This window comes from Peromyscus leucopus, unplaced genomic scaffold (genome assembly GCF_004664715.2).
Source record: "Peromyscus leucopus breed LL Stock unplaced genomic scaffold, UCI_PerLeu_2.1 scaffold_1057, whole genome shotgun sequence".
NCBI classification, from domain to species: domain Eukaryota; kingdom Metazoa; phylum Chordata; class Mammalia; order Rodentia; family Cricetidae; genus Peromyscus; species Peromyscus leucopus.
Window position 1 is genome coordinate 188988 of NW_023504179.1, and position 24518 is coordinate 213505.

Genomic DNA, 24518 nt, shown 5'->3' on the forward strand with positions numbered 1-24518 from the left:
AGGCCCGGGAGCTGGCTCGGGACAGCCCCTAGCAAGGGCTCCTCCCCGGCGTCCGGGCTGCGAGTGCATCTCCTCATCTGCTGAGCTGTGGTAACAGTACCCTCCCCAGCCAGCGTTAACGGAGATGGAATGACAGCCGGCTGCGGAAACCGGCAGTTCTCAAGCCCATCGGGTTGCCTTTCCCAGGGGTTGCCCGAGACCGTCCCGCACACCAGGTATTTGCATTTACTGTTCACAACCATAGCAAATTAGTTACAAGGTAGAAAGGAAAATACTGTTATGGTTGGGGGTCACCACAACATGAGGAACCGTATGCAGGGGTTGCAGCAGCGTTGGGGAGGCCGAAAACCGCGCAAACAGTGTTGACACAGACGCACGGTAAGTGCCAGTCCCTGTGACGGCAACGCTATCCTGCCCATTGGGACTTACGGGCCGTGTGCTCTGTTCTTAAAGCTGGGCTCACCGCGGCTAAGACAACTTCCTGCCTGCACGGATTCATCACTGTCAGGACTCACCATGATCACCACAAGCACGATCAAGGTCATCACCAGCATGGCTAGTGTATCAATGCCATCGCCATGTCTGCATTATTAACGTCATCACTCATCGTCACCTCCCATCACCACCGTCCTCATCACCCATCACTACCATCCTCAGGCTCACATCATCATCAACCCCTTCACCGTCACCGCCTGATATCATCAATACCATCATCATATTATCACCACCATCCCCACAGTCATATTACCTTCACATCATTACCGTCATGGTGACCTTCACAACCCCCACAGTCATATGATTGATTACCTTCACATCATCACCGTCATGGTGACCTCCACAATTAATGCCCATCCTCACCACCAACACACTCACGGCCACTAACATCGCACCAATGACCATCGGCATCACCTTTATTACCAACACCATCACCACCGCGACCATCATCATAAGCACCATGGTGTCACCCCCGCCCGCCATTATCACTGTCAACGCCACCATCACCCACCACTCACCCCATCATCACGTCGCTACAATTATTGCCTTCACGTTCGGCATCATCACCGTCACCATTACCGTAGCATGTGTGGCGTTGACAAGTTAGGGTCAACATTGTGACTCTGTCCCTCCAGGGTCCCCCTCCCCCAGTAACAACACCCACGCTCTGTTGGTAGAATACTTTGGTTTTCTCGTGTTTGTTGAGAGGATCTCTAGCACCCCGAGTTTCAGAGTGGGTCACACGTCTCCCCTCAGAGGCCTCTCCTCCTCCGTGGTGGTGGGGGTGGTGGGCACAGGCGTGCTGGGGGGCCAGGCCACCTCTGCTAGTCTCTTCACAGTCTCACTCAGCTGCCCCAGGCCCTGAGCGGCCTCCACCAACTGGACTAGGCCCAGCCCCAGGACTCGCCGGTCCCGCCGGTCTTGTTCCAGGACCTGCGTCAGCCTCTGCAGCCGGTCACCCACCTCCCTCACCGCGGCCACCAGCTCCACCAAGGCAGGTGGCTCGCAGGCCATGACCCTTACCGGTGGTTCTGGGGACACACATGGCCCAAGGGGACCTGGGTTGGGATAAGGGCTTGGCCCTTGAGTGAGGTGGTCAGGGGGAGGTTGGTCCATGGGTGGGCCATGGAGGAGAGGTGAAGGTCGGAGGGTCACGGTGGGGTCTGAAGTTGAGTGTGAGGTCTGGATAGGTGGAGAGGTTAATTTGGGGCTCTGGTCCCGGGGGGTTTGGAGACCTCCGTGGACAGTGGGTCCGTGCTTGGGGCTGGAGAGGGCCTGGAGGGGTCAGACTCGGGGGCTGGAGAGGGCTCCGGGTTCTGCATCGGGGATGTGGCCGTGGGACGGGCTCCCCCAAGGTCAGCTCTGGGGGAGGCTAGGCTTGGGTTCTGGAGGGCGAGAGGGAAATTCTGTCTCCAGGGAGGGTGGGAGGGAGTTTGTGGGCGTGGCAGGGGCTGAGGAAAATATGGGGGTTGGTGGGAGATTGGGGGGGGCAGTGGGGTGAGGGGGTCCTGGGAAGCTGAGGGACTGCGGTATGTTGAGGGTTATGGTGGGTTTCAGGGTGGTGGGTTCAGGGGTGGTGGGTTCGGGGTGGTGGTGAGTTCAGGGTGGTGGTGGGGTGAGGGGTGGTGGGGGGTTCAGGGCGGTGGTGGGTTCAGAGTAGTGGGTTCAGGGGTGGTGGGGGTTCAGGGGTGGTGTGGGGTGAGGGTTTCAGGGTGGTGGTGGTTCAGGTGGTGAGGGGTGGGGGTTCAGGGGGTGGTGGTAGGGTTGGGGTGGCGGGTTCAGGGACGGGTGGTGAGTTCAGGGTTGGTGGGGGTTCAGGGGCGGTGGTTCGGGACGGTGGTGGGTTCAGGGGTGGTGGGTTCAGGGGCGGTGGTGGGTTCAGGGCGTGGTGGGTTCAGGGGCGGTGTGGTAGGGTGAGGGTTGTGAATGGCTTTGGGGGGGTCCTGGGGCTCACGGGGAGGTCTGAGGAGTCAGAACCCCCCGGGTCTACTTTGGGTGTTGTGCCCAAGTCTGGGGTTGCGTCGGATTCTGGAGACAGCTCTGAGGTAGGGGGGAGGCTGGTCACTTCTGAGAGCGCAGAGGAGTCCGAGGTTAGCCCTGTAGGGGAGGCGGGTGCGGGGCTGCGGGAGTGCTCTGGGATGGGAGCTGGAGGCAAACTGGCCCAGAACCTGGTGGAGTCGGAGCCGGGCAGAGAGGGCGCCGGGGTGGGTGGGGGTGTCTGGGAGGGTCTGTGGGCCTCCCCGCTTGGAGGCCGAGGCAGGGATGAGCTGGGGCCAGGAGCCAGAGGTCGGCCGTGAGCCAGGAGCTGGGGACGAGGTGGCGGGCGCTGTCCTGGCCGAGGTGGGCCGCGGCAGCCGGCGCTCAGGCTTTGGCTTCCTTGGGGAACCTGGAGGAGAAGGAAAGCGGGGCGCCGATCGGTCTGAGGTCAGTTTGCCCCACCCACCGCGTCCCGGAACGCCCCTTGAGGAGCGGCCCAATGGGAAGGCAGCGATCTTCGTGACATCATGGGTCACCGGCAGACTTCACCAGGCCCTAGTGCCCCCCTCGTCTCCGCCTGTGGGGTTCCTGCCGCCACCTGGTGGCCTCTGAGGGAAGGTACGTGGATGCAAGGAGGGGAGAATTCCGGAGGGCATGAGGAAAAGTCCCGGGGACCAGAATGAATGGACAGCCTTTGGGGTGCAGAAATACGGTGAGATCGCTAGTGAACACCCACGGTGAGACTATGCAGTAATTAACTTCACGGTCGGTTGGCTGCGTTTGGATTCACCTAGGGAACGCAGCTCTGGACGTGTCTGTGTGGGCGTTTCCAGAGAGATTTTACCGAACAGGGAAGAACCACCCTGATTATCCCATGGGCTGGGGTCCTAGACTAAATAAAAAGAAGTGACCTTCGTTAGGTGTGGTGGCGCACGCCTTTAACCCCAGCTCTCGGGAGGCGGAGGCAGGCGAACTCTCTATGAGTTCGAGGCCAGCCTGGTCCACATAGTGAGTTCCAAGACAGCCTACAGTTACATAGTGAGAGCCTGCCTTGAAATAAACCAACCCAAAGGATGTGAGTGAAGTACCCAAATTTATCTCTCTGCTCTGTGGCTGCAGGTGCAACGTGACCAGCTGCCCCATGCACCCGCTGCCCTGACGTTGGCGGACTATACCTTCACACTGTGAGCTGAAGTAAAGCCGCCTGTAAGTGGTTTTTTTTTTTTTTAGGGGGCGGGAGCAGGCAATGAAAAATGTAACAATTACACCCTGTCTCAAAAACATCATCATTTTCTGATTTGCGCAGTGATTTGCACAGTCTAGATCCATTGACGTCTGGTCCGTGTGACTTTGCTGCGGGAATAGCTCAAGAAACTGGGGGCTGTTCAGCGCCATCCCTGGCCCCTGCCCACTAAGCCCGATGGAATACTAGGGATGTGGTGAATGCAGGGGCACTTACCCAGTATGCGCAGAGCCCTGGGTTTGGTAAAGGACCACAAAGAAAAATATCAGATGCCGGAGTCGGCAGACTCAGGAGGCAAGAGTGGTTGGCACAAAGCCTGGCAGTTTGGCTTTGATCCCCAGGCCGTCCCTCCCAATAATCAAATAAATGTAAATAAGGAAATAAAAGTTGGGGGACGCACGCCTTCAATCCAGCACTCGGGAGGCAGAGGCGAGCGGATCTCTGTGAGTTCAAGGCAGCCTGGTCTACAGAGTGAGAATCCAGGACAGCCAGGACTGTTACACAGAGAAACCTTGTCTCAAAAAAGAAATACAAATTATCATTGGGTAGATGCCTTGCCCCTGGTCATGGCGACCCCAAATGCCTTTAGAATCACTGTGTGCTGCTTAGAACAATCCCCTCAGGTAAGCTCCAAATAATGACGCTTGTTGAAGGCTGTCCTGCTGTTGGGTCTGAGGTAAGGATTGGGTTACCCCTGGGAACCCAGAGCCATCTCCCGCACCCCACACACAAGGTCCGCAGGCCTCACCTGTGTCTGCACGGCTCTCTCGGAGCCGGAAAGGGGTGGCCTGGGCTCTTGCCGGTGCCTCTGGTGACAGCGGGTCTGGGTTGGCTTGTGGTGGGGGTCCCTTTGTGGAGGTGCGACAGACCCCTGCGCGCAGGCGTATCCCACGTCCAGGAGAGCTCATAACGACCCTGGTCATCTGCAGGTGTGTGAGGAAGAGGGCTGAGTCCTTCCTGCCACCTTCAGCCCCCTGGCAATTTACCACAGCAGGGGCTAACCTGTCACTCAGCCCCCTCAACAACCTACGTCACCTCGGCCACCAGTCAGCATGCTCATGGCTACTAGAAGCAGAAGCTGATGAAATGACCTCATAAAGGAAATAGAGGTATTACTTCCATTCCCCCGAGGCCCCCGACCTTGGGTACAAACCCTCATCATAACTGAACTATCATACTGTCCCAAACCGTCTTTTTTTTTTTCTTGAGCCATAGCATGCACATACACACATGCACACAGACACAAGCACAAATAAATAAATAAATTAAATAAATAAATAAGTGGATGAATAGAAATAATCAATAAAAAGAAAAAGCAGATTCCCCAGTTTTATAAATCCTTGGACTATAGAAACATTTCCAGGCTGGAGTGAACAAGAAAAAATAAAGACATAGTTAAGGCCAGAGAGAGACGGCGCTGCTGTCTTTGAAGAAGGAAGGGGCCGTGTCTGGAAAAGTCAAGAGGGCAGATTCTCCTTCGGGGACCTGCCCTGCCAAAACTGATCTTGGCTCAGTGAGACCCATGCATTCTCACCTGCAGAAGATCAAGAAAGCATGTGTTTAAGGCACTGGACCTGTGATGTCATAACGGCCAGAGAGATAAATGTAGGTGCTTCTTGGAGCTTAAAGTCTATCCTTGTTTGGGCAGGAGAAACCACTCAGTGGCTAAGAGCATCCATTTCTATGCAGAGGACCCGAGTTAGGCTCCCAGAACACAATTCAGACAGTTCACAACTGTCTGTAACTCCAGCTTCAGATGCGGCACTGCTGTGTGTGTGTGTGTGTGTGTGTGTGTGTGTGTGTACAAATAAACTAAATTTTTTTGAGACAGGGTCTCTGTACATATCTCTGGCTATTCTGGAACTTGTTATATAGACCAGGTTAGCTTCAAACTCACAGAGATCCACCTACCTCTGCCTCTGGAGTGCTAGGATTAAAGGTGTGCCATCACCATCTAGTCATAAAAATAAAGCTTTTTATGTTTCTTTGTTTGTTTTCCAAGACAATGTTTCTCTGTGTAGCTCTGGCTGCCCTGGAACTCACTGTGTAGATCAGGCTGGCCTCACATTCAGAGATCCACCTGCCTCTGCCTCATGAGTGCTGGGATCAAAGGCATGTGCCATACCATCTGGACATAAAATAAATCTTAAAAATAAAAAATCCTAGCCCTGTGACTCTGCAAGTTTTTTTTTCCCAAAGAAAGGCCTTCGGTCCTCTTTCTGGGCCAGTGAGGAGATGGCCCACTGGGTAAAGGTACTTGCTGTGTACCTGACGACCTGAGTTGGATCCCCAGAACTCCTACGGTGGAAGTAGAAAACCAGCTCATGCAAGTTGTCCTCTGCTCTCCACATGTGACATGGCACACACACATATGAATGAATTAAAAACCGATTCCCTTCCTGCTGGCCTCTGCTGGTGGATAATATCACATTTCTAGAAGGTTTCTCTTGATTTCTCTACTACAACCAATCATTCCAACCTTGGGATCCTGCACCTGTGGGTCATTGTAATATAACACTCTACCAACAGTGTTTTCCATTCTAGGTGAGTTCATGGGCATCCTGCACATCGGAATGGGACATGTAGTCACACAACTCGCTCCAGTCCCTGTGGCGTCTAGACTGGAGTCCGCCGATGAGTCAGGTGCCAGACTTGCGCTTTGAGTGACCGCACACATCACCCCAACCCAACGTTGGTGCCTGCCTGCATCCTACCACTGGGAGGGAGTTCAAGGCTTGCCTGGACAATGTAGTTGACATCCAAGCCAGCTGGGGCTGTGGAATAAGATGGTCTCAAAAGCAAGCCAAGAGCTGGGAGATAGAATCTCCGTTTGTAAAGCGCTTGCTTTGCAAACACAAGGAACTGAGTGTGATCCTCAGAGCACACGTTTAAAGAAAATAAAAAGCTGGGCATGCTGGCCTCTTAAAATCCCAGCACTGGGGAAACAGAGACAGAGGATCTCCCAGGCGTATCAGCCACCAGGCTGGCCTCACTGACCAGCTCCAGGCCACCATCTTGGCCAAACACCCCCTGCCTTCTCCTAAGTCTTGCTACACGGAACTGTCCCGAGAGTTCCCTTGCACCGTTTGTAATTCTGCATTTGTTTCCCCGTGGAAAAGATCCCCCTGCCTCAGGATTCGCCGCCTCCACAGTGGCGGGTGCCTCGCATGTGATCAATTCCACCACGAGAGGGCGCTGAAGGGCAGGGAAACGGCCCCGATTGTGCAGAACAAAGGTTCTGGAACTCCGGCCACACCTGATCGAGGACCAGGGTCTCTAGGAGATCATTTCCGGCTCCAGCATCCCAATACCAACCCTAACACCAGCATGAGATACTGCCGGGTCCAAGTCACAAGTCCCTGAGCCCGCTCCCTGGCTAGACTCTACAGGTGGCCAGGCTGGATCCTGGGGACCAGTCAAAACGCGCCGCCCCCTGTGATGTAATGAGGTGCGAGGCAGAGGAGCGGGTCCCTGCCCAGCCAGGCCTGACTGCGCACGCCGGGCTGGGGAAAGAATGATCCTCCCAGCAGCGACAGGCAGAGAGATACACAGCAGAGGCCGTGATTGCTCCCAGTCAAAGTGGAGAGAGTGAAGACAGAGGAAAACAGCGGGGTGCGGAAGGGAGCGGGTGGGGCAGAAATAGTGTCGCACAGGGAGAGACAGAGAAAGAAAGGATGGAGGCCAGTGGAAGGAAAATCAGAAAGCGTGACTCGGAACACGACAGGAGCGGGCCGGAAAGAGATGGGGTACATGTGGTGCCCCGTGCCTGCAATCCAGCATTTGAGAGGAAGGGTGCAGACAGGGAATCACGGACAGCCTCAGCTACATAGTGAATCCCAGCCTGGGCTATCAAAGAGCTTATCAAGAAAGAAAGAAGAGTGAGGGAGGAAGTGGAGGAAGGAAGGAAGGAGAGAAAATGGGGCGGGACACGCATGCACATACATACACAACGTAGTGAGATTTTTTTAAAAGAAAAAAGTGAGGGCCGGGCGGTTGGTGGCGCACGCCTTTAATCCCAGCACTCGGGGAGCAGCAAGCCAGGCGGATCTCTGTGAGTTTCAAGGCCAGCCTGGGCTACCAAGTGAGTTCCAGGAAAGGCGCAAAGCTACACAGAGAAACCCTGTCTCGAAAAAAAAAAAATTAAAAAAAAAAAATAAAAAAAAAAGAAAAAGTGAGGTGCTGGAGAGATGGCTCAGCGGTTAAGAGCACTGGCTGCTCTTCCAGAGGACCTGAGTTCAATTCCCAGCACCCACATGGTGGCTCACAGCCACTGTAATGAGATCGGCGCCCTCTTGGCTGAAGACATACATGCAGACAGAACACTGTATACATAATAAATAAATAAATCTTTTTAAGGAAAGGAAGACACAAAAAGAAAGAAAGTGAGAGGAGAGGCTGGAGAGATGGTTCAGCGGTTACGAGCTCACACGGTGGCTCACAACCATCTCTAACTCCCGTTCCAGGAGCTCTGGCGCCCTCTTCTGGCCTCTGTGGGGATTGTATGCACATGGTGCACAGATAAGGATTTGGGCAAAAACACCCACACCCATACAATAATAAATAAAACAAAAAATTTAAAGAGTGGACGGAATGCAGAATTTTAAAGGAAACTGAGAAAGAAAATACAAGATACCACATGGGGGGTGGGTGGAGAACAGCTCTAGAGATGAGGAAGGGGAGAAGGTGGAAATGGAATCAATCGGGGAGAAAGACACCAGGAGAGGAAAAAGAAAACGGAGTCGAAAGTGCAGATAATAAAGTCAAGGAGTTGATAAGGGAAGGGATGTGAGCAACGGCGTGTGCAGGAGAGAGAGAGAGCGTCCGTGGGGCCGCAGGAAGTGCCCCGAGGAAGACAGCTGGGTAGGAGGTGTCCAGAGAACACCCTGGGTGGCAGCTCGAGATCTCCGTGTGGGCAGCCAAGAGGGAAGGACACAGGCTATAGCGAGACAGAAGCCATGGTGCAGTAGAGGGACAGATAGCTGCAGAGTGAGATGTTGACCTGCTGGGCAGGAGGCAGAACCCGGGCCCCAGGGATCCCTGCCCGGGTCTGAGATCAGCTGACAAGGACCGAGTGTGGCCTGCCAGCTCACTTTCCCAGTAGCTGGGGTAGGAAGCGTGTGCTGACCGGGTAACCCTGAGCTGGGGGTTCTGGGTCATTCCCAGAGATGCTCCGGCCTGAGGGGGTCAGGCTGGTGTGTCACGGGCACTTCCTGGTCCCTCAGGACTTGCTGGTACCCTCTGATCTCTCAGACCCCCAAGCTGTCTCTCTGCGCTCTGGAGGAGATGAATACTGTCCAATCAAGGACGGAACACATTCAGGATGTCTGGGTGGATCCAGGGAAAGCCTGCAGGGCCGAGGGGCCCTGGGTCAGCTCAGTTAGAAGGATCTGGATGGCTGGCCATGGTGGCACCCATTTGTAATGCCAACACTTGGGAGGGGAGACAAGAGGACCAGGAGCTCAGGGCAAACCTCGGCTACATAGCAAGTTCAAGGCCAGTCTGGGCATACATGATATATCATCTCAAAAAAACAAACCAGGTAGGCCACCTGGCAAAAGTACCTGCTGCCAAGCTTATCAACCCGAGTTTGATTGCTGGGACCCCCCTCCTGGAGGGAGAGCTCGGCAAATGCACCCACACAAGTTCCCGGTCAAGCCCCTCACCTGTGTCCGTAAGCCTCTGTGTTGCTGAAGAGGGGACTTCCGGGTTCCTAGTGGTAGCCCAGGAGAGAGTCTGTCCAGGCCATGCTGCCACAGTGGTCCCTTTGCTCAGGTCCTCTCCTGAAGTGGGGTCCCAAGTCCAGGAGGGGTAATCATCGTCATCTGGGTAGCCTGGGGAGAGCATGTGTCCCTTTCTGTTATCCGAGGTTCTTACCACTGTACTTCCCTTCCGGAGTCTCCTTCGGGAGCCCTGCCGGGCGCCCCCACCCTGACCCCCCTCCGGCCAGGTCACCCCGGGCCACTCTGACCCCCTCCCTCAGCCTCCCTCCCTGTTCCCCGGTACCGGTGCAGGTGAGCACCACGTCTTCCTCGTGGTCACAATTGTGCTTCCCCCACGCGCCCGAGGGGCAGTCGCTCAGGGAGGTCTCACTCCCCTTACAGCCCATGTCGTCCAACCAGATGGGCCCGGTCCCAGGGCCGTAGTGGGTTTTGCCTACTCGGGCCGGACCTTTCCACAGCCCAGCTCCCAGCAGGCGACTGTGGCGTCCCGGAGGTCCCAGCTGTCGTCACAGACCGTCCCCCACCGCCCAGCATGCCACACCTCCAGCGGCCAGCACACCTGTTGGGCCCATCGGCCAGGCGGACCCGGAAGGGACCTGGGGGGTGTGGGGGAGCCCTCGGGTTAGGAGGTAAGGGGAACTGCCTCGCTGCGGTTTCCCGACCCCTTTGAGCCTCCGCCACTCACCCGATGGTACAGGGTCTCCAGCAGATGGGGAGGGGGCTGGATCCTGGGATGACTCCAGAGAACCTTCTGGGCTCTCACCAGACGGCTCCAAGGAGGCCTGAGGGATTTGTGTGATGGTGCCTCAGAGGTCACTTCTTGGTGCCTTGAATAGACAGTGATGCTACAGCCTCCGAGGTCCACTCCCAGGGGACCCTGGGAGTCGCCTTTATAGTGGTGTGTGACGTCTGTCTGTGGGGAGCCTCCGTGGTCAGTCTTTTGGGTGACTCAGAGGTACGTGGGGTTAGATTAGCGTGCTTGGGGTGCCTGGACCCTGGAGCGTTTAGTAGGTGGTATCCCAGGGGGTTGGGTGGTTGGTCTTTTTGCATTTTTAGGCACCCACTTCTTAGTACTCTTACGCTTTCGCTTTCCCAGGAGCCTTTGTGGTTTTCTCTAGCACACTGGAGGTGAGGCTGGCAGAGGCCTTGGTGGCCAGCTCTCCTGGAAGCCAGGCATCCTGATCTCTACCCAGCCCAGGGAGCCAGCTCCAACTGAAGGGGTCTGAGATGGTATCCAGGCCAGGGTCCCTAGGATGCCGGGAGGAAGAAAGAGAAGACATAGAAACCATGATGGTGGACTCAGGGAACCCTCCCACCACCACTAACCCATATCCTCCCCACTAACCCATCATATCCTCAGCCCACTTTTCACTTTAAAAAAAAAAAAAAAAAAAAAGGAGGGAGGGGGTGCTGGACTGGAGAGAGGACTCAGTGGTTAAGAGCACTTACTGCTCTTCCAGAAGATCTGGGTTTGAGTCTTAGCACCCCACACGGTGGCTCACAACTGTCTGTAACTCCAGTCTCAGAGAATCTGATGCCCTTCTTCAGGTTTCTAAGGGTTCCAGGCACACCCATGTTGCACAGATGTACTTGCAGGCAAAATACTGGTGTGTGTGTGTGTGTGTGGTGTGTGTGTGTGTGTGTGTGTGTGTCAAGACAGGGTTTCTCTGTGTAGCCCTGGCTGTCCTGGAACTCGCTCTGTAGAGCAGGCTGGCCTCGAACTCACAGAGATCCGCCTGGCTCTGCCTCCCGAGTGCTGGGATTAAAGGCGTGCGCCACTGCCCAGCTAGCAATCTGTATTAACTGTATTTGTTCCCTGACAGCTGCAAGCATGTCTGCAATGAACGACTCTCTCCATCCACTCTCATCCCTAACAACACCCCTGCTCCCTGCCCGCCTCTCTCCCCCGTACACAGCTTTGGGTTGTGTTGTGTGATCCATTTGGTTCCATCAAAGGCCATCTGTGTTACCACTGGACTAGGACTGCCATGAGAGCCTGGTGTGCAGATTAAAACTACCTGGAGATGCTACCTCACCCCAGTCCGAATGACCGTCATCAAGAAAAACAGTGGCAGCAGATGCTGGTGAGGATGCGGGGAAACGGAAGCCTTATTCACTACTGGTGGGAGTGCAGAGAGGTGCAGGCGCTGTGGAAAATTAGCGCGGAGAGCCCACAAAAAGCTGGAAATGAGGGGAGGGATAGCTCGGCAGGAAGAGCATGTGCTGCTCCTGCCAAAGATCCGAGTTCCATTCCCAGCACCCACGTCAGCAGGCTGACAGCCACCAGCAGGTATGTGGCGCCTCCGGCCTTTGAGAGCATGGCACTTGTGTGTGCAAACCTACACATAAACACATACGCATGATTAAAAGTAATGAAATCAATACTTTTCAAGGCAAGGAATGGAGCTACTTATGACAGCTAGTCCCGTCCCAGGCATGAACCCTAAGGCAGTGGTTCTCAGCCTTCCTGGTGCTGGGATGCTTTAATACAGTTTCTCATGTTGTGGTGACGCCCAACCATAAAATTGTTTTCGTTGCTACTTTATAACTGTGATTTTGCTGCTGTTATGAGTCATAACGTAAATATCTGATATTTCCAATGGTCTTAGGCGACCCTGTGCATGGATCATTAGACCCCCAACAGGGTCTGAACCCACAGATTGAGAACCATTGCCCTAAGGACTTCATATCTTACTCTTCGAGACAGGGGTCCACTAAGTTGCCCAGGCTGGCCTTGAACTAGAGATCCTCCTATCTCAGACTCTCCAGTAGCTGGGATTATAGTCTTCCCCTTCAAGCCTGGCTTTTTCCCCCTGAAGATTTATTTTTATTTGATGTGAGTGGTTTGCCTGCATGCATATCTGTGCACCATGTGTGCTCAATGCCTGTGGAGGCCAGAATAGGGCATCAGACTCCCCCAGAACTGGAGTTAGAGGGCTGTCACCTGGAATCAACCCTGGGTCCTCTACAAAAGCAGCCTGTGCTCTTAACCATTTATCTGTTTTTGTTGTTGTTGTTGTTTTTATAACAGTGTTCTACTAGTCCAGGCTAGCCTTAAACTCTTAAGAATCCTCTTGCCTTAGCCTTTCAAATGCAGATACTACAGGCATGCCCTACTACCCCTGGCTTTTCTTCCATATTCGTCAGCCTCAAGAGAGGCTCAATGGGGCTGGAGAGATGGCTCAGAGGTTAAGAGCACTTCCTGAGGTCCTGAGTTCAATTCCCAGCATGGTGGCTCACAACCATCTGTAATGAGATCTGGTGCCCTCTTCTGCCTGCAGCATACATATATAATAAATAAAATCAACGCCTTTATCCACTCGGGAGCAGAGCCAGGCGGATCTCTGTGAGTTCGAGGCCAGCCTGGGCTACCAAGTGAGTTCCACGCAAAGCTACACAGAGAAACCCCCTGTCTCGAAAAACCAAAATAAATAAATAAATAAATAAATAATAAATAAATCTTTAAGAGAGAGAGAGAGAGAGAGAGAGAGAGAGAGAGAGAGAGAGAGAAGCTCGAAGTCTACCAGGCCATGTCCCTGGTCTCGATCCTTCTGTGGCTCTCCCAGAAGAGAGAGGGGCAGATCTGACTCTGGTCTTTGAGTCACCATTATCTATGGCCTATCTTTCTGGTTAGGCCACACAGGCAGTCTAGGATGAGCCATGCCCAACACAAGCTTGGGTACTTTGCCCTGGCTCCAGGAAGATGACTTCTAAGCCCTTGGAATGTTCTTGCCTGTAAGAAATTCCTTGTGTGTATGTTGAGGGTGGGCTGGGCTGGAAGATGGCTCAAAGGTGAAGAGCCCTGGCTGCTCTCCCAGAGGACCCGGGTTCAATTCCCAGCACCCCACGGCAGCTCACACCTGGCTGTAACTCCAGTTCTAGCGGACCTGACACCCTCACACAGACACACATGCAGGCAAAACACCAGTGCACACAAAAATAAATCATCTTCTTTACAAAAACTAAGAAATTCTTTGAGTGTTTGGGGACTTTTGCCATGTTAGTCTACAATGACAATGTGACTTCTGAACAGTTACACCTTCAGCCACATCTATGGGGTCAAGCCCCTCCAGACAACGCTAGACATCGAGCTAAGACAACCTGTCTTACTGGCCATTCTTGCAGCTTGTCACACCCATTTGCTGGGAGAATTCAGTACTGTCCACCCACCCCAATGGGAACTCATACCTGCAGTCCGCTCCATGTACCCTTTCCCTCGGCTGAACTTACCCTGCACCTTCACTCTGGTGAAGCCTGGCCCTGAGCTGACGGCCTCTCTCTTCCTGAGAGTCCTCTCATGGACTGAACCTCAGTGGTCTTACAGACCCCCAAACTCCACCTTGTCACACTGGTTTGCAACAGCTCGTTTGTGTTCCTCTTTCCCTCCACGGGGCACGAGCTTCTCAAAGACCCATAACACATTCATTCCATTCTGTGCACCCAGCTCCTAGCTCAGGGTCTCGCACTGGAGTTGGAGACTAGGCTCCCAAAAATGGGGGAAATGCACGGCCCACGTTGATGTTTAACTAGCTCTTATTTTGGCCAGACTCAGGTGATTTGAATGAGCTTATATGAGCCAATTACCCACTACAGGGCTCGGGCTTAGTAAGCACTCGGTCAAGTTACCGACACCCCGGTCTCCATCCCTTCCTCTAGAGCCAGACGACGGCTAGTGTGTCCTCACCGGTGCAGGTAACCCCGACATCCTCATTGTGGGCGCAGTTGTGTTTCCCCCAGGCGGCAGCAGGGCATTCTGAGAGCGAAGCCTCGGTCCCCACACAGCCCACGTCATCCAGCCAGATGGGGCCGGCGCCCCAGCCGAAGCGGCCTGCTGCAGGGTCTGGTTGCCGAGGCCCCCGCAGCCCAGCTCCGGCAGACCACCGCCGAGTCTCTCATGTCCCAGCTGTCGTCACAAACCGTCCCCCAGCGTCCGTCATGCCATACCTCCAGCCGGCCAGAGCACCTGCTGGGTCCAGCCACCAGGCGCAACTGGGGGACCCTAGAATAGGGGAGAGGGGAAAAAAAGCCAAGAGTTAGGGTCAGAAACCGTCTGGCGCCGGGCGGTGGTGACGCACGCCTTTAATCCCAGCACTCGGAGCAGAGCCAGGCGGATCTCTGTGAGTTCAAGTCCAGCCTGGGCTACAGAGTGAGATCCAGGAAAGGCGCAAAGCTACGCAGAGAAACGCTGTCTCAAAAAAACCAAAAAAAAAAAAAAAAGAAAAGAAAAGAAAAGAAAGAAAGAAAGCCCGTCTGGCACTCTTCATCTGCCTGCATTCTGCCTTCCTTTCCAAATGTCCATCTATCCACTGTCTAGGCTTTTCCTCATGAATCCCTCCATCCAGAGAGCAGATGTGCTCAAGTCTCCTCTGCACTGGCCACAAAGCCAGGCCTAGCTGGCTGGCTCCTCGGAAAGCTAAATATAGAACTGCCGTATGATATAGAAATTTCACTGTTAGGAATGGACCCAAAAAAATATTGAAAGGGCGGGGGGGGGGGGGGCTGGAGAGATGGCTCAGAGGTTAAGATCACTGCTTGCTCTTCAAAGGTCCTGAGTCCAATTCCCAGCAACCACATGGTGGCTCACAACCATCTGTAATGAGATCTGGTGCCCTCTTCTGGCCTGCAGAGATACGTGCAGACAGAACACTGTATACATAATAAATAAATCTTAAAAAAATTATATAAATATATATTGAAAGGGGACTGGCAAGATGGCTCAGTTGCTGGGCAGTGGTGGCGCACGCCTTTAATCCAGCAGAGGGAGGCGATCTCTGTGAGTTCAAGGCCAGCCTGGGCTACAGAGTGAGTTCCAGGACAGGCTCCAAAGCTCCACTGAGAAACCCTGTCTCAAAAAAAAAAAAAAAAAAAAAAAAAAAAAAAAACTCAGTGGGCAAGGGTACCTGCCACAAGCCTGACAACCCTGAGAGTTTGCTCTCTGGGACCCCCACATGGCAGAAAAAGAGTTATCTGACCCCCATGTGTATATCACGACACCTGTGCATGCACACAAGAGATGAACGTAACTTTAAAAAATGGAAAGACTGTGCTAACATACACTTGTGTACATGGCTGTCTATACTGGTCACAGTAACTCAAAGGTGTCTCTTAGTGTATGGACAAGTTTAAACAGAAGAAGATGATCTTTGCGATGCACTTTGGAATGCACATTGCAGCTCAGGCTGGCCTCAAACTCAATCCTCCTGCCTCAGCCTCTCAAGTGCTGGAATTGCAGGAGTACACTGCCATACCCATTGAACCAAGGGAATTACTTTACTTTCTTAGGGTTTTTAATATTACATCCATTTATTCACTTATTGGTGTGTGTGTGTTGTGTGTGTGTGTGTGTGTGTGTGTGGTGTGTGTGAGCGTGTGCAGCAGGGTGTGCATATGCGACCATGTACACACGAGGGTCAGAGGAAAGTTTGTGAGAATCAGTGTCCTCTCCCCACAACGAGTCCTGGGCTGAAATTCAAGTTGTCGGGCTTGGGAGCCAGCATCTCCACCCACGGAACCATCTTTCTGGTCCCAAGGGATGCTTGTGTGAATGGATGGATGTGTGTGTGTCCATGGGGAGTGCGTGTTACATTCATGCAGAAGCCAGTGGTTGACATCATTCTCCAAGTTGGTTTTTTTGTTGTTGTTTGTTTTTTTGTTTTGTTGTTTTGTTGTTTTTTTGAGGCAGGGTCTCTCACTGAATCCGAGGCCCCAGTACACACCTCCCCCCGACAAAATAATTCTCAAGCTGTGCAGTCACTTGGAGCAAAGCCAGACATTGTGATGGTCCCGCCACAGGGCACGAGAACCCAGAAGCTTAGATGGCAGACTCATCCTCATCCTTCTGCCCTGCTCAGGACCCAGCTACAGAAGGTGGAACTCTTTGCGCAAACACAACTCTGGATTTTAGGATATCAGCAGAACATAAAAACAAGTACCTTGGCCTAGGCGGTGGTGGTACACGCCTTTAATTCCAGCAATCGGAACCCAGCTACAGAAGCGGAATCTCTGCGCAAACACAACTCTGGATTTTAGATTCAGAAGAACATTAAAACAGTACTTGCCTAGGCCGTGGTGGCACACGCATTTAATCCCAGCAGGGAGCAGAGGCAAGGGATCTCTGAGTATAGATACACCTCTCAGTTTCTCCCCGAGTCTAGCAGAGCGAGATCTGCCCACAAGACGAGAGAACCCTGTTCTCGAAAAAAAACAAACAAAAACAACACACCTACACAACAACACACACCACACAACCCAATGCTTGGCTGGTTAGAGTAGCACTGCCTAAGACTCCTGCTCACTAGGTCCCTAGAGTTCAATTCCCAGCAACCACATAATGGCTTCACAACCATCTGTAATGAGATCTGGTGCCCTCTTCTGGCCTGCAGGCATACATGCAGACATAGACACTGGTATACATACGATAAGTATAAAATTTTTTTTTTAAAAAACAAACACAAAAAAGCAAGCCTTTGTCCTTCTGAGCAGGGGCATAGGCTACCTTTCTTTTGTGAGAAGTCCGTGGGACGAGTCTCACAGCCAGGGCCAGAAGAGTGCACTACCAGCTTCGGGCCCAGGCCTCTGGGGGGACAGTGGGAGCGCAGGGGAGAGTCCCAGCTGCCTGCCGGAGGGGTCCAGGCCCACGGAGTAGACAGAAGCCCGGTGTTGTGGAGGGGTGTTGCTGACTCCACCCTTGGGTAAGCTTAGTGGCTTCCACTAACACGAGAGGAGCATGCAGCCGAGGCAGGTGAAAAGGAACTTAGAACCTTGACCTCAAGGCTGCCTCCTACCCAGAGGAGGCCCAGGGCTTCCACGTCCCTGACCTGCAGCAAGAAAGTGGGTGGGATAGGAGGGGTAGAGAGCAGGAAATGGAGGGAGTCTGGAGGTTGAGGGAGAAGGGGGGAGCACTCCTAAGCGGGTAAGATTGGCTTGGGCTAGGAGCGAAGGGAAGTAGGTAGCTTCACCCCATCAAACACAGAGCAATATCCAGTGTCCCTTATGGGAGACCAAGTCACACCTGAGTATATTCCTTGGAACCAAGGTTTCACATAGAATATAAGAGATGGGGAGAGGGAAATCCGTCCAGGAAGGAAGCATGAGCAGGGACCACTTCTTCCCGCCGCACTCAGTGACCACACAACCCACGGCTCACCTTCCCACTGATGTCCCTCATAGGCCCTCACCATCACACACGGCCCAGCATCTCCGATGGTGACAGTCATGGTTGGCCCCAGGGCCTCGCGGGGCAGAATCGCAAGGATGTCTCGCTTTCTCCCACACATCTGAGATCATCCACGGACGATGGGTCCAGCCCCTCCCCAAAGAAGGCGCCCCCTGGTGCGGCCATGCATCGCGCCCCCACAGCGCCAGCTCCCTCCTGCAAGCCACAGCAGCATCCCGAGGTCCCAAGCGTCGTCCACACGGATTAATCCCCAGCACGCCCACCGGTGCCAAACCGTCCAGGCGGCCATCGCAGCCGTGGGCACCATCAGGTCCTGGGTGCACCGGGAGGGTTCAGGAGGTCAGGTGGAGACAGGGTGACAAGAAGTTAGGGCGAGATGAAGGAGCTGCACGTGAGTTATTACAGACCAAGAAAGAGCACTAGGACCGGGTTTTTGCAAGGACTGGGTTAAACACTGTGAGAGTCTGGGATGGGTGAGCAGATACCGGTAGAGACCAATTATACGGGTGTTAGGCACCGTGCAACAGCCAAGAACATGGGGGGGAGGGATGGGACGGGCAGCAGAAGGAGGACAGTGAATGGAGAAGGGAGCCCCCAAAGTGCCCTTCCATGGCCCCGCTGAGGCTTGGCCGCTAAGCCCAGCTTCTTCCTGCCTCTAAACCTATTTCTCCATGACGAATGTGTTAGAGTGTGAGATTAGATTTGCGGCCTTTTACCCCTTCCTAGGGGGGGAGGACTAGGATCTGAGAACTAGAGCGGAGGGGTAGTCAGCTCCCCGCCCCCAGTCGCCCCCCCCGTACCACCATCAGACCAGACACCGGCATCCTCAGTATGGTCACAGTATACTTCTCGGCCCCAGGGGCTTCTGGGGCAGCCCGGAGAGCCTTGCTCTCCTCTCCTCCACACCCTTCACGTTCATCAATCCACACGGTCCTGGAACCAGACGTAGAGCCCTCTGGCACGCGCCATGGGCGGCCAGCGCCCCTCCCCACAGCCCCAGCTCCCGACAAGCCACAGCTGCATCTCGGAGGTCCCATCCATCATCACACACACGTGCCCAGAGTCCCCAGCCGTCCACCGAGTTTCGCCAGACAGGCGCGTCCGGCGAATCCGTGGGACCTTGAGACCAAGGCAGGCAGGCTCTTATGGGGGACAGGAAGGAGACGTAAGAGGCTATGCCAACGTCAACGTCTGGGGAGAGCGGAGGCCGCGAAAGGGCCGTGGACTGAGGTTTTGTCTGTCCCACTGGCTCATTCAGAAGAAGAACTGTCACTGCTCACTGGACCCGGACCCCTGGGTCTCACAGATCAGTTAGAGGAGGGTGGGCAGCCCTGACTGAGCAGAACGAGAGGTCTGGATCTCTCATTTTGGCTGGGCCTAGGATCTCACGGCACCAGTATAGGAGACAGGAAGAAGATTTGGAGGAGACTCACCTTGGCGGGGAGCTCCATGTGTCAGTACAGGGGCCTCGGTGGACTTGGCCATGTTCGGGTTGGCTGGGGATTCTTCTTGCGAGGGCCATTCTGTGGGAGACTTGCTGCTGGTTGGGGAGCTGGGAAGTGGCACGTACAAGGAAGTCAGGCTTGAACTGTTCACCCTTTCCGACTCTAGGCATCTGTCTAGGGATCCCTTGCTGAGAGTCTGAAGGACTGGAGGATTCCCGGTAATGAAGGACACTCGCTGGCAGGAAACATCGGTAGCAAGATGACCTCCCCCCCATCGCTGAAACAGACACTGTGGCGCAGGATGGGACACCTTTAGTCTTTTGGTGCTCACCATGAGTCACAGGGGAGCTCCTCTGAGCTAGGGCTCAGCTCCCCGGGCAGTGGCAGCCACGGATCCCCATCCAGTTAGGATCTGTCGAATCTTCTCGTGGAGTTAGCTGCACGCATGACCTTGCGGGAGAGGACCAGAGTTATAAGACATGATGGTATCAGAATAGAGGGACGGCAGCGGCGTCACGCCCTTTAATCCAGCCCAGGAGGCAGAGCCAGGCGGGTCTCTGTGTAGTTCAAGGCCAGCCTGAGCTACAGAGGGAGATCAGGACCGGCAACAAAACAACACAGAGAAAACACCTTGTCTTGGGGAAAAAAAAGAAGCAAGAGAGAGAGGAGGAGGAGAGAGGTCACTTACACTTGATCCTTTGGTCACTTGACAACTCTGGATGCTTGAATTCTGGGACTCAGAAATAAGTGATTGTAAGCTCGGTTTCTAGGAGGTGGGGAGGAACCTGGTCTTATGGGGATAGGGATTAGGCATTCCTCTCACTTCTAGACGGTCACAAATCTATACAAGAACTATGGACTTGGGTTTTCTGGGGTTTCTGAGGAATTTGAGTCTCTTTACCTACACAGACGACGCCTGCGTCCTCCTCATGATGAGAGCAGATATGGGCCTTCAGCCCCGTGGGGAGGAGCAGGTACCACTGCCCCTGGCCTTGCCGAGCAGGCCAGCTCACTGAGCCACGGGGCCCGGTGCCCTCCCGAAGAAGGCACCCCCGGGCGGCCAGCGCCCCTCCGCAGCCCGCACGCGGCCCAGGCATCCCGGCAGGGGTCCACATCCGTCACACACACACCTGCCCCAGCGCCCGCTGTACCAGACTTCCAGGCGTCCCGCACAGCTGTGGGGACCATCAGCCAGGCGTAGTCGCTCTGAGGGGGCGAAGGAAACACCGTGACCCAGACAGAAGCCCTGGGGCCTGGGGGCCAGGGAGCTGCCTTGCAAGGTGCCATCTACCCTGGAGGCAGGACCTGGACCCAGACTCCTGGGTACAATGAGAGGAGCGTCTCGGAGATATTGGGGGCTGTGTGGAAAGTCAGAGTGGAATCAGGGGAGCAGGGGCCCGTGGGAGAGTGGCGGGAGGCTTGGAGCTGGGTGAGGCCAAGTGGAGAGTCGGGACACTTACCAACAGCCTGGGTCCCCACCAGAAATGCTGCAGAGGGGGTCGGAGGAACAGAGTGGAGGTGAATTAGGGGGAGGGGTCCTCTCCCCAGCGCACGCTCCCGCTTAAGTTTCGGTGAGAAACATCCACTCACATACTGATTCCCACACCTCTGAGTCAGAAACCCCACGCTGGAATGGACTTTGGGTGGAGGCTGGGATAAGTTGCAGGTCCCTGGGGCGGGTGGGGCCCAGATGCCTGACCCCTGAAGACAGGGCTGGGGACCAGACTTGAATGGTGGATTGATACCCTGCAGTGTGAATGCAGGGTAACAAAGGGTAGGTCACTTGGGTTGCTAGGCAGGACCGCGCAAAAGGCTGGGTCCCTGAGGGATTAGAGGGGCCGGCCAGATGTCAGGATAGTCCAGAGCACCAGAACCAGAAGAGGCTCCCTGAAGCCTGCGTCCCTAAACTGGACAAGCTGAAGGGTCAGAGTGAAAGTCCAGGTCCCTAAGGTACCCCTCCCCCAAAGGGAATGGGTCACTCACAAGGAGGCAGGCCAAGCCCTCTCATGTTGGCAGAGTCCAGGGCAGGGGTTGGGGTGAAGGGGAAGGAGGGGAGGAGAGAGGAGAGAGGCAGCCAGAGAGAACGGGAGGGAGGGAGGGAGGTGGCCGCCGGGCCGGCCGCCGGAGGCGCCCTGGACAGCTAGGAGCAGGCTGGGCTGAAGGCTTTGCCAGGAGGGAGCTGCTGCAGGGAGGCAGCAGGGGACAGGAGGGGAGGGGCTGGCCGCAGCTGAGGCTGCAGGGGGGCGGGGGGGCGGGGGCAGGCAGAAGGGAGGTGTTCAAGTGCAGACACCACACTGGAGAAGGCGCCAGCCAGGCTCCAGAGGGCACGTGCTCAGAGATGCTTATGGGGATGGCAGCCCTGGGAAGGACAGGCCTGGGTGTCTGGGGGACAGGGCTGAGGGCACACCCTCCTGCTCTCCTTTGTTCTCCAAGCCAAGGAGTGCAGCTGGGAGTGGACAGATTTGGGGGGGAATCCTGCAGTAGCAAGAAGGCCCGCAGCCAGACACCAGGAGGGACTTACTACTATATTAAGAAAAGAAACTGAAACAAAAAAAAGAACAAACAAACAAAAAACAAAAACCCTATCTCCACTGGACACCCACTCTGTTAAATCTGGATGGGAAGTTTCTAGTCCCCATCTGAGGAAGGAGTGTCTAAACTTACCAGTGCCCAGAACAAAGGTATGGAGGGCAGAGACCAAGGGGTCAAGGCTTCTTCTGTCTGGAGGGGTGCACACACACACACACACACACACACACACACACACACACACGCCACCCCAGGCAGCTGTGGGGGGAAAACTGTGGTAATGGGAGCATGACTCAGAAGGCCTGGCAGGGACCGGGCGGCCGCCGCTGTGAGCTCACTGCTTCTTCTCCCAGCGAAGTGCACCTCCCCTTCCTAGCAATTAATGTCAACTTGGAGAGGAGGAGCCAGACGGAAGGGGGGGTCTGGGGGAGCAGCTGGGAAAGGCATCAGAAAGGAGACAGGCGCACAGAAGTCTCGGGCTTTATTAACAAACTGTAAAAACAGATGGGCTTGGAGACTGTGCTCCAGCCCACCCACTCCCCAAAGATCTGCCCACTTTGGGGGTACACTGTCTCCCCAAATATCCCTTCCAGACCTAAACACACACAGTGGGGACTTTGTAGATCCAGAACCAGAGAGGGTTTTTTTGTTTGTTTGTTTGTTTCTTTTGTTTTGTTTTTTTTGTTTTTTTTGGGGGGGGGTTGTTGTTGTTCTCAGTGCATACAGACTAGGGGCAAGGAGTGGACAGGGTGACCTCTAGGTCCCAGAGTCCCCACTGCACTGGCAGGTCCACCGCGGGCCTGAGTCCATCAGCCTCAGCGCCTGCCTCACCGTCAGCCCAGCAGACTGGGTAGACACTGAGGGAGGGACGTAAAGTGCCTGGCACACAGTGGGCGCTCTTAGGTGCTGGTTCTGCATCCATCTCCCAGTGGGCACGGTCTACCATCACAGATCTTTGCTGAATTCTCTCACCAGCATATAGCCCATGCAGCCCAGCCTCCCTCTGCCTGGTAGCCACAGGCCTCAGTAACCCTGCCACGCCCCAAGCAGCCACGGCCACTGGGACCACGAGCCGGGCCGGGGTTCCCCCATACTCCCAGCCCAGGCTCGAGCTCGGGATTCAGCAAAGGCCAGCAGCCTCCTGCCCACGCCCCTGCGACGATGCCATCGAGAGACCGAGAGGCGGGTGACTCGGGCTCCGTCCCCCACGTTGGCACCAGGGGCCAGAGCCAGGACTCCACACACATCGCCTGAGCCCCGGACAGCCACCCAGGGGCCCCCCAGGCCGCCGGGAGGAGGCAGAGAACCCCACCGGGCTCGCAGGCCCAGCTTCACAGCAGCCACAGCCAGAAACACGGGCAGCAGGAGGCCAGGGCGAAGGAGGCCAGGACGAAGCGCAAGCCGCTGCTGGCTGCGGCCAGGAGGAGAAGGCTGGCGGCGAGTCAGAGCGTGGAGGGCCACACGGTTTTCTGTGTCTTTTACACCAGCCTGTGGGTGGGAGCAGGGACCCAGCCATTCATCACATTGGAACTCCCAAGGAAGGGTTCCCACGTGGGAAGAGAAGCCAGCTGTTGGGGTAGTTCCAGTCTGACCCACTGGGTGTGAAGGGCTGAGTGAATGAATGAGGTCTGGATGGATGGATGGATGGATGGATGGATGGATGGAGGGAGGGGAGGGAGGAGGGGGAGGAGGGAGGGAGGGAGGGAGAGCCCGGGGCCAGTGAGTCTGGAGGGCATGCTAGGGTAAAGCACCAGATAGGGAAATTGAGGCCGTGAGCTCTTCGCAGGAGGGTCTGGAGGATGAGAGCACCTCTCGTTTGGGGGCTGGTAAGTGGGGCCGACTGGCGGAACCCTGAACATCCAGCCCCCACACCCTTCCAGCGCTTAAAATAATAATAATAATAACAGATGAGGGGTAAGTAGGGAGAAGGAACTAGAGAGAAGGGACCAATTAAAAAACAGCCGAGGCCGAAAATATTCCCCTTTGGAGGTCCCCGGGAGCGCAGGCAGGTGGGCGGGGGCAGGTGAACCCACTTTGATTGTCCCTAAGCAGCTGCGCATGCTCACTGGTGCCCTGCCGGCTCTCACCTTCAGCATCTCCAGCACCAGGGGCTTCTCATCTTCCCTCATCTCCCGCACTGACAGGTGGTTGGGGGCCATGGTAGCCCCCAGGCCGCCGCCCCCCAAGAAGGGAGCTGGCGTCGTGCACCTGCTGAAGACAATTAGGTCTGTGTTAGGTGGGCACCTGAGTCTCAGAGCTCTGGGAGAAATGGGCTGCAACATTTCCCAGATCACCAAAGGACGCTGGAGCACCGCCAAGGAGGGTTGCCACAGTGTCAGGTCAGGAGCCCCCACACCCAGCGGGGCTCAAAGCCTCCCCGAACCGTCCCCCACTCCGGGGAAGGCATTCAGCGATCTGTCTGTAAACTCGCTCCCTCCCCACACTGCAGGAGCCCTGCAGTGGGTCTCCATCCTGCATAGCAGGAGCAAGGGCCCTGCAAGCACCTCCACAGGGTTGCTCGAATCCCTTGACAGCAAGGGGAGCAGGGTCAGGAAGGGGTCACCAGCGGAAGTGACGTCCACACTCCCGACTGGAGGCGGGCCCGGCGCCTTAGCAAATGTTGCCGAGCTTCTCCCACCAGCGGGCAGGGGTTGGCAGTCACGAGGGAACTGCGAGGGCGAGGGAAGAGCTGTGACCTGCTGGAGGCCGGTGGGAGAGCCATGGGGAAAGAGGAGGGGGTGGGGCAGAGAGGGCTTCTTACCCGGCCTGCCTGTGGAGGGTTAGCACAGCGCCTTTCTTGCCGGTCCTTCGTTGCTAAGCGACCTGAGCATCAGGAGGAGCGGCTTTGCTAGCAACCTAGTCTCATTGGTGGCTGGGTCTTTGAGGGAAGAGGGGGGGGGCAGTACTGAGCATCCCATCCGCAGGGACCTGTA

General features: G+C 55.3%; 2 pseudogenes; both read right to left on the reverse strand.

The window, feature by feature from the left end:
- Positions 1–1048: 1048 nt before the first annotated feature.
- On the reverse strand, positions 1049–22531 carry LOC114684834 (annotated as a pseudogene).
- On the reverse strand, positions 22531–24120 carry LOC114684835 (annotated as a pseudogene).
- Between the last annotated feature and the right edge of the window lie 398 nt (positions 24121–24518).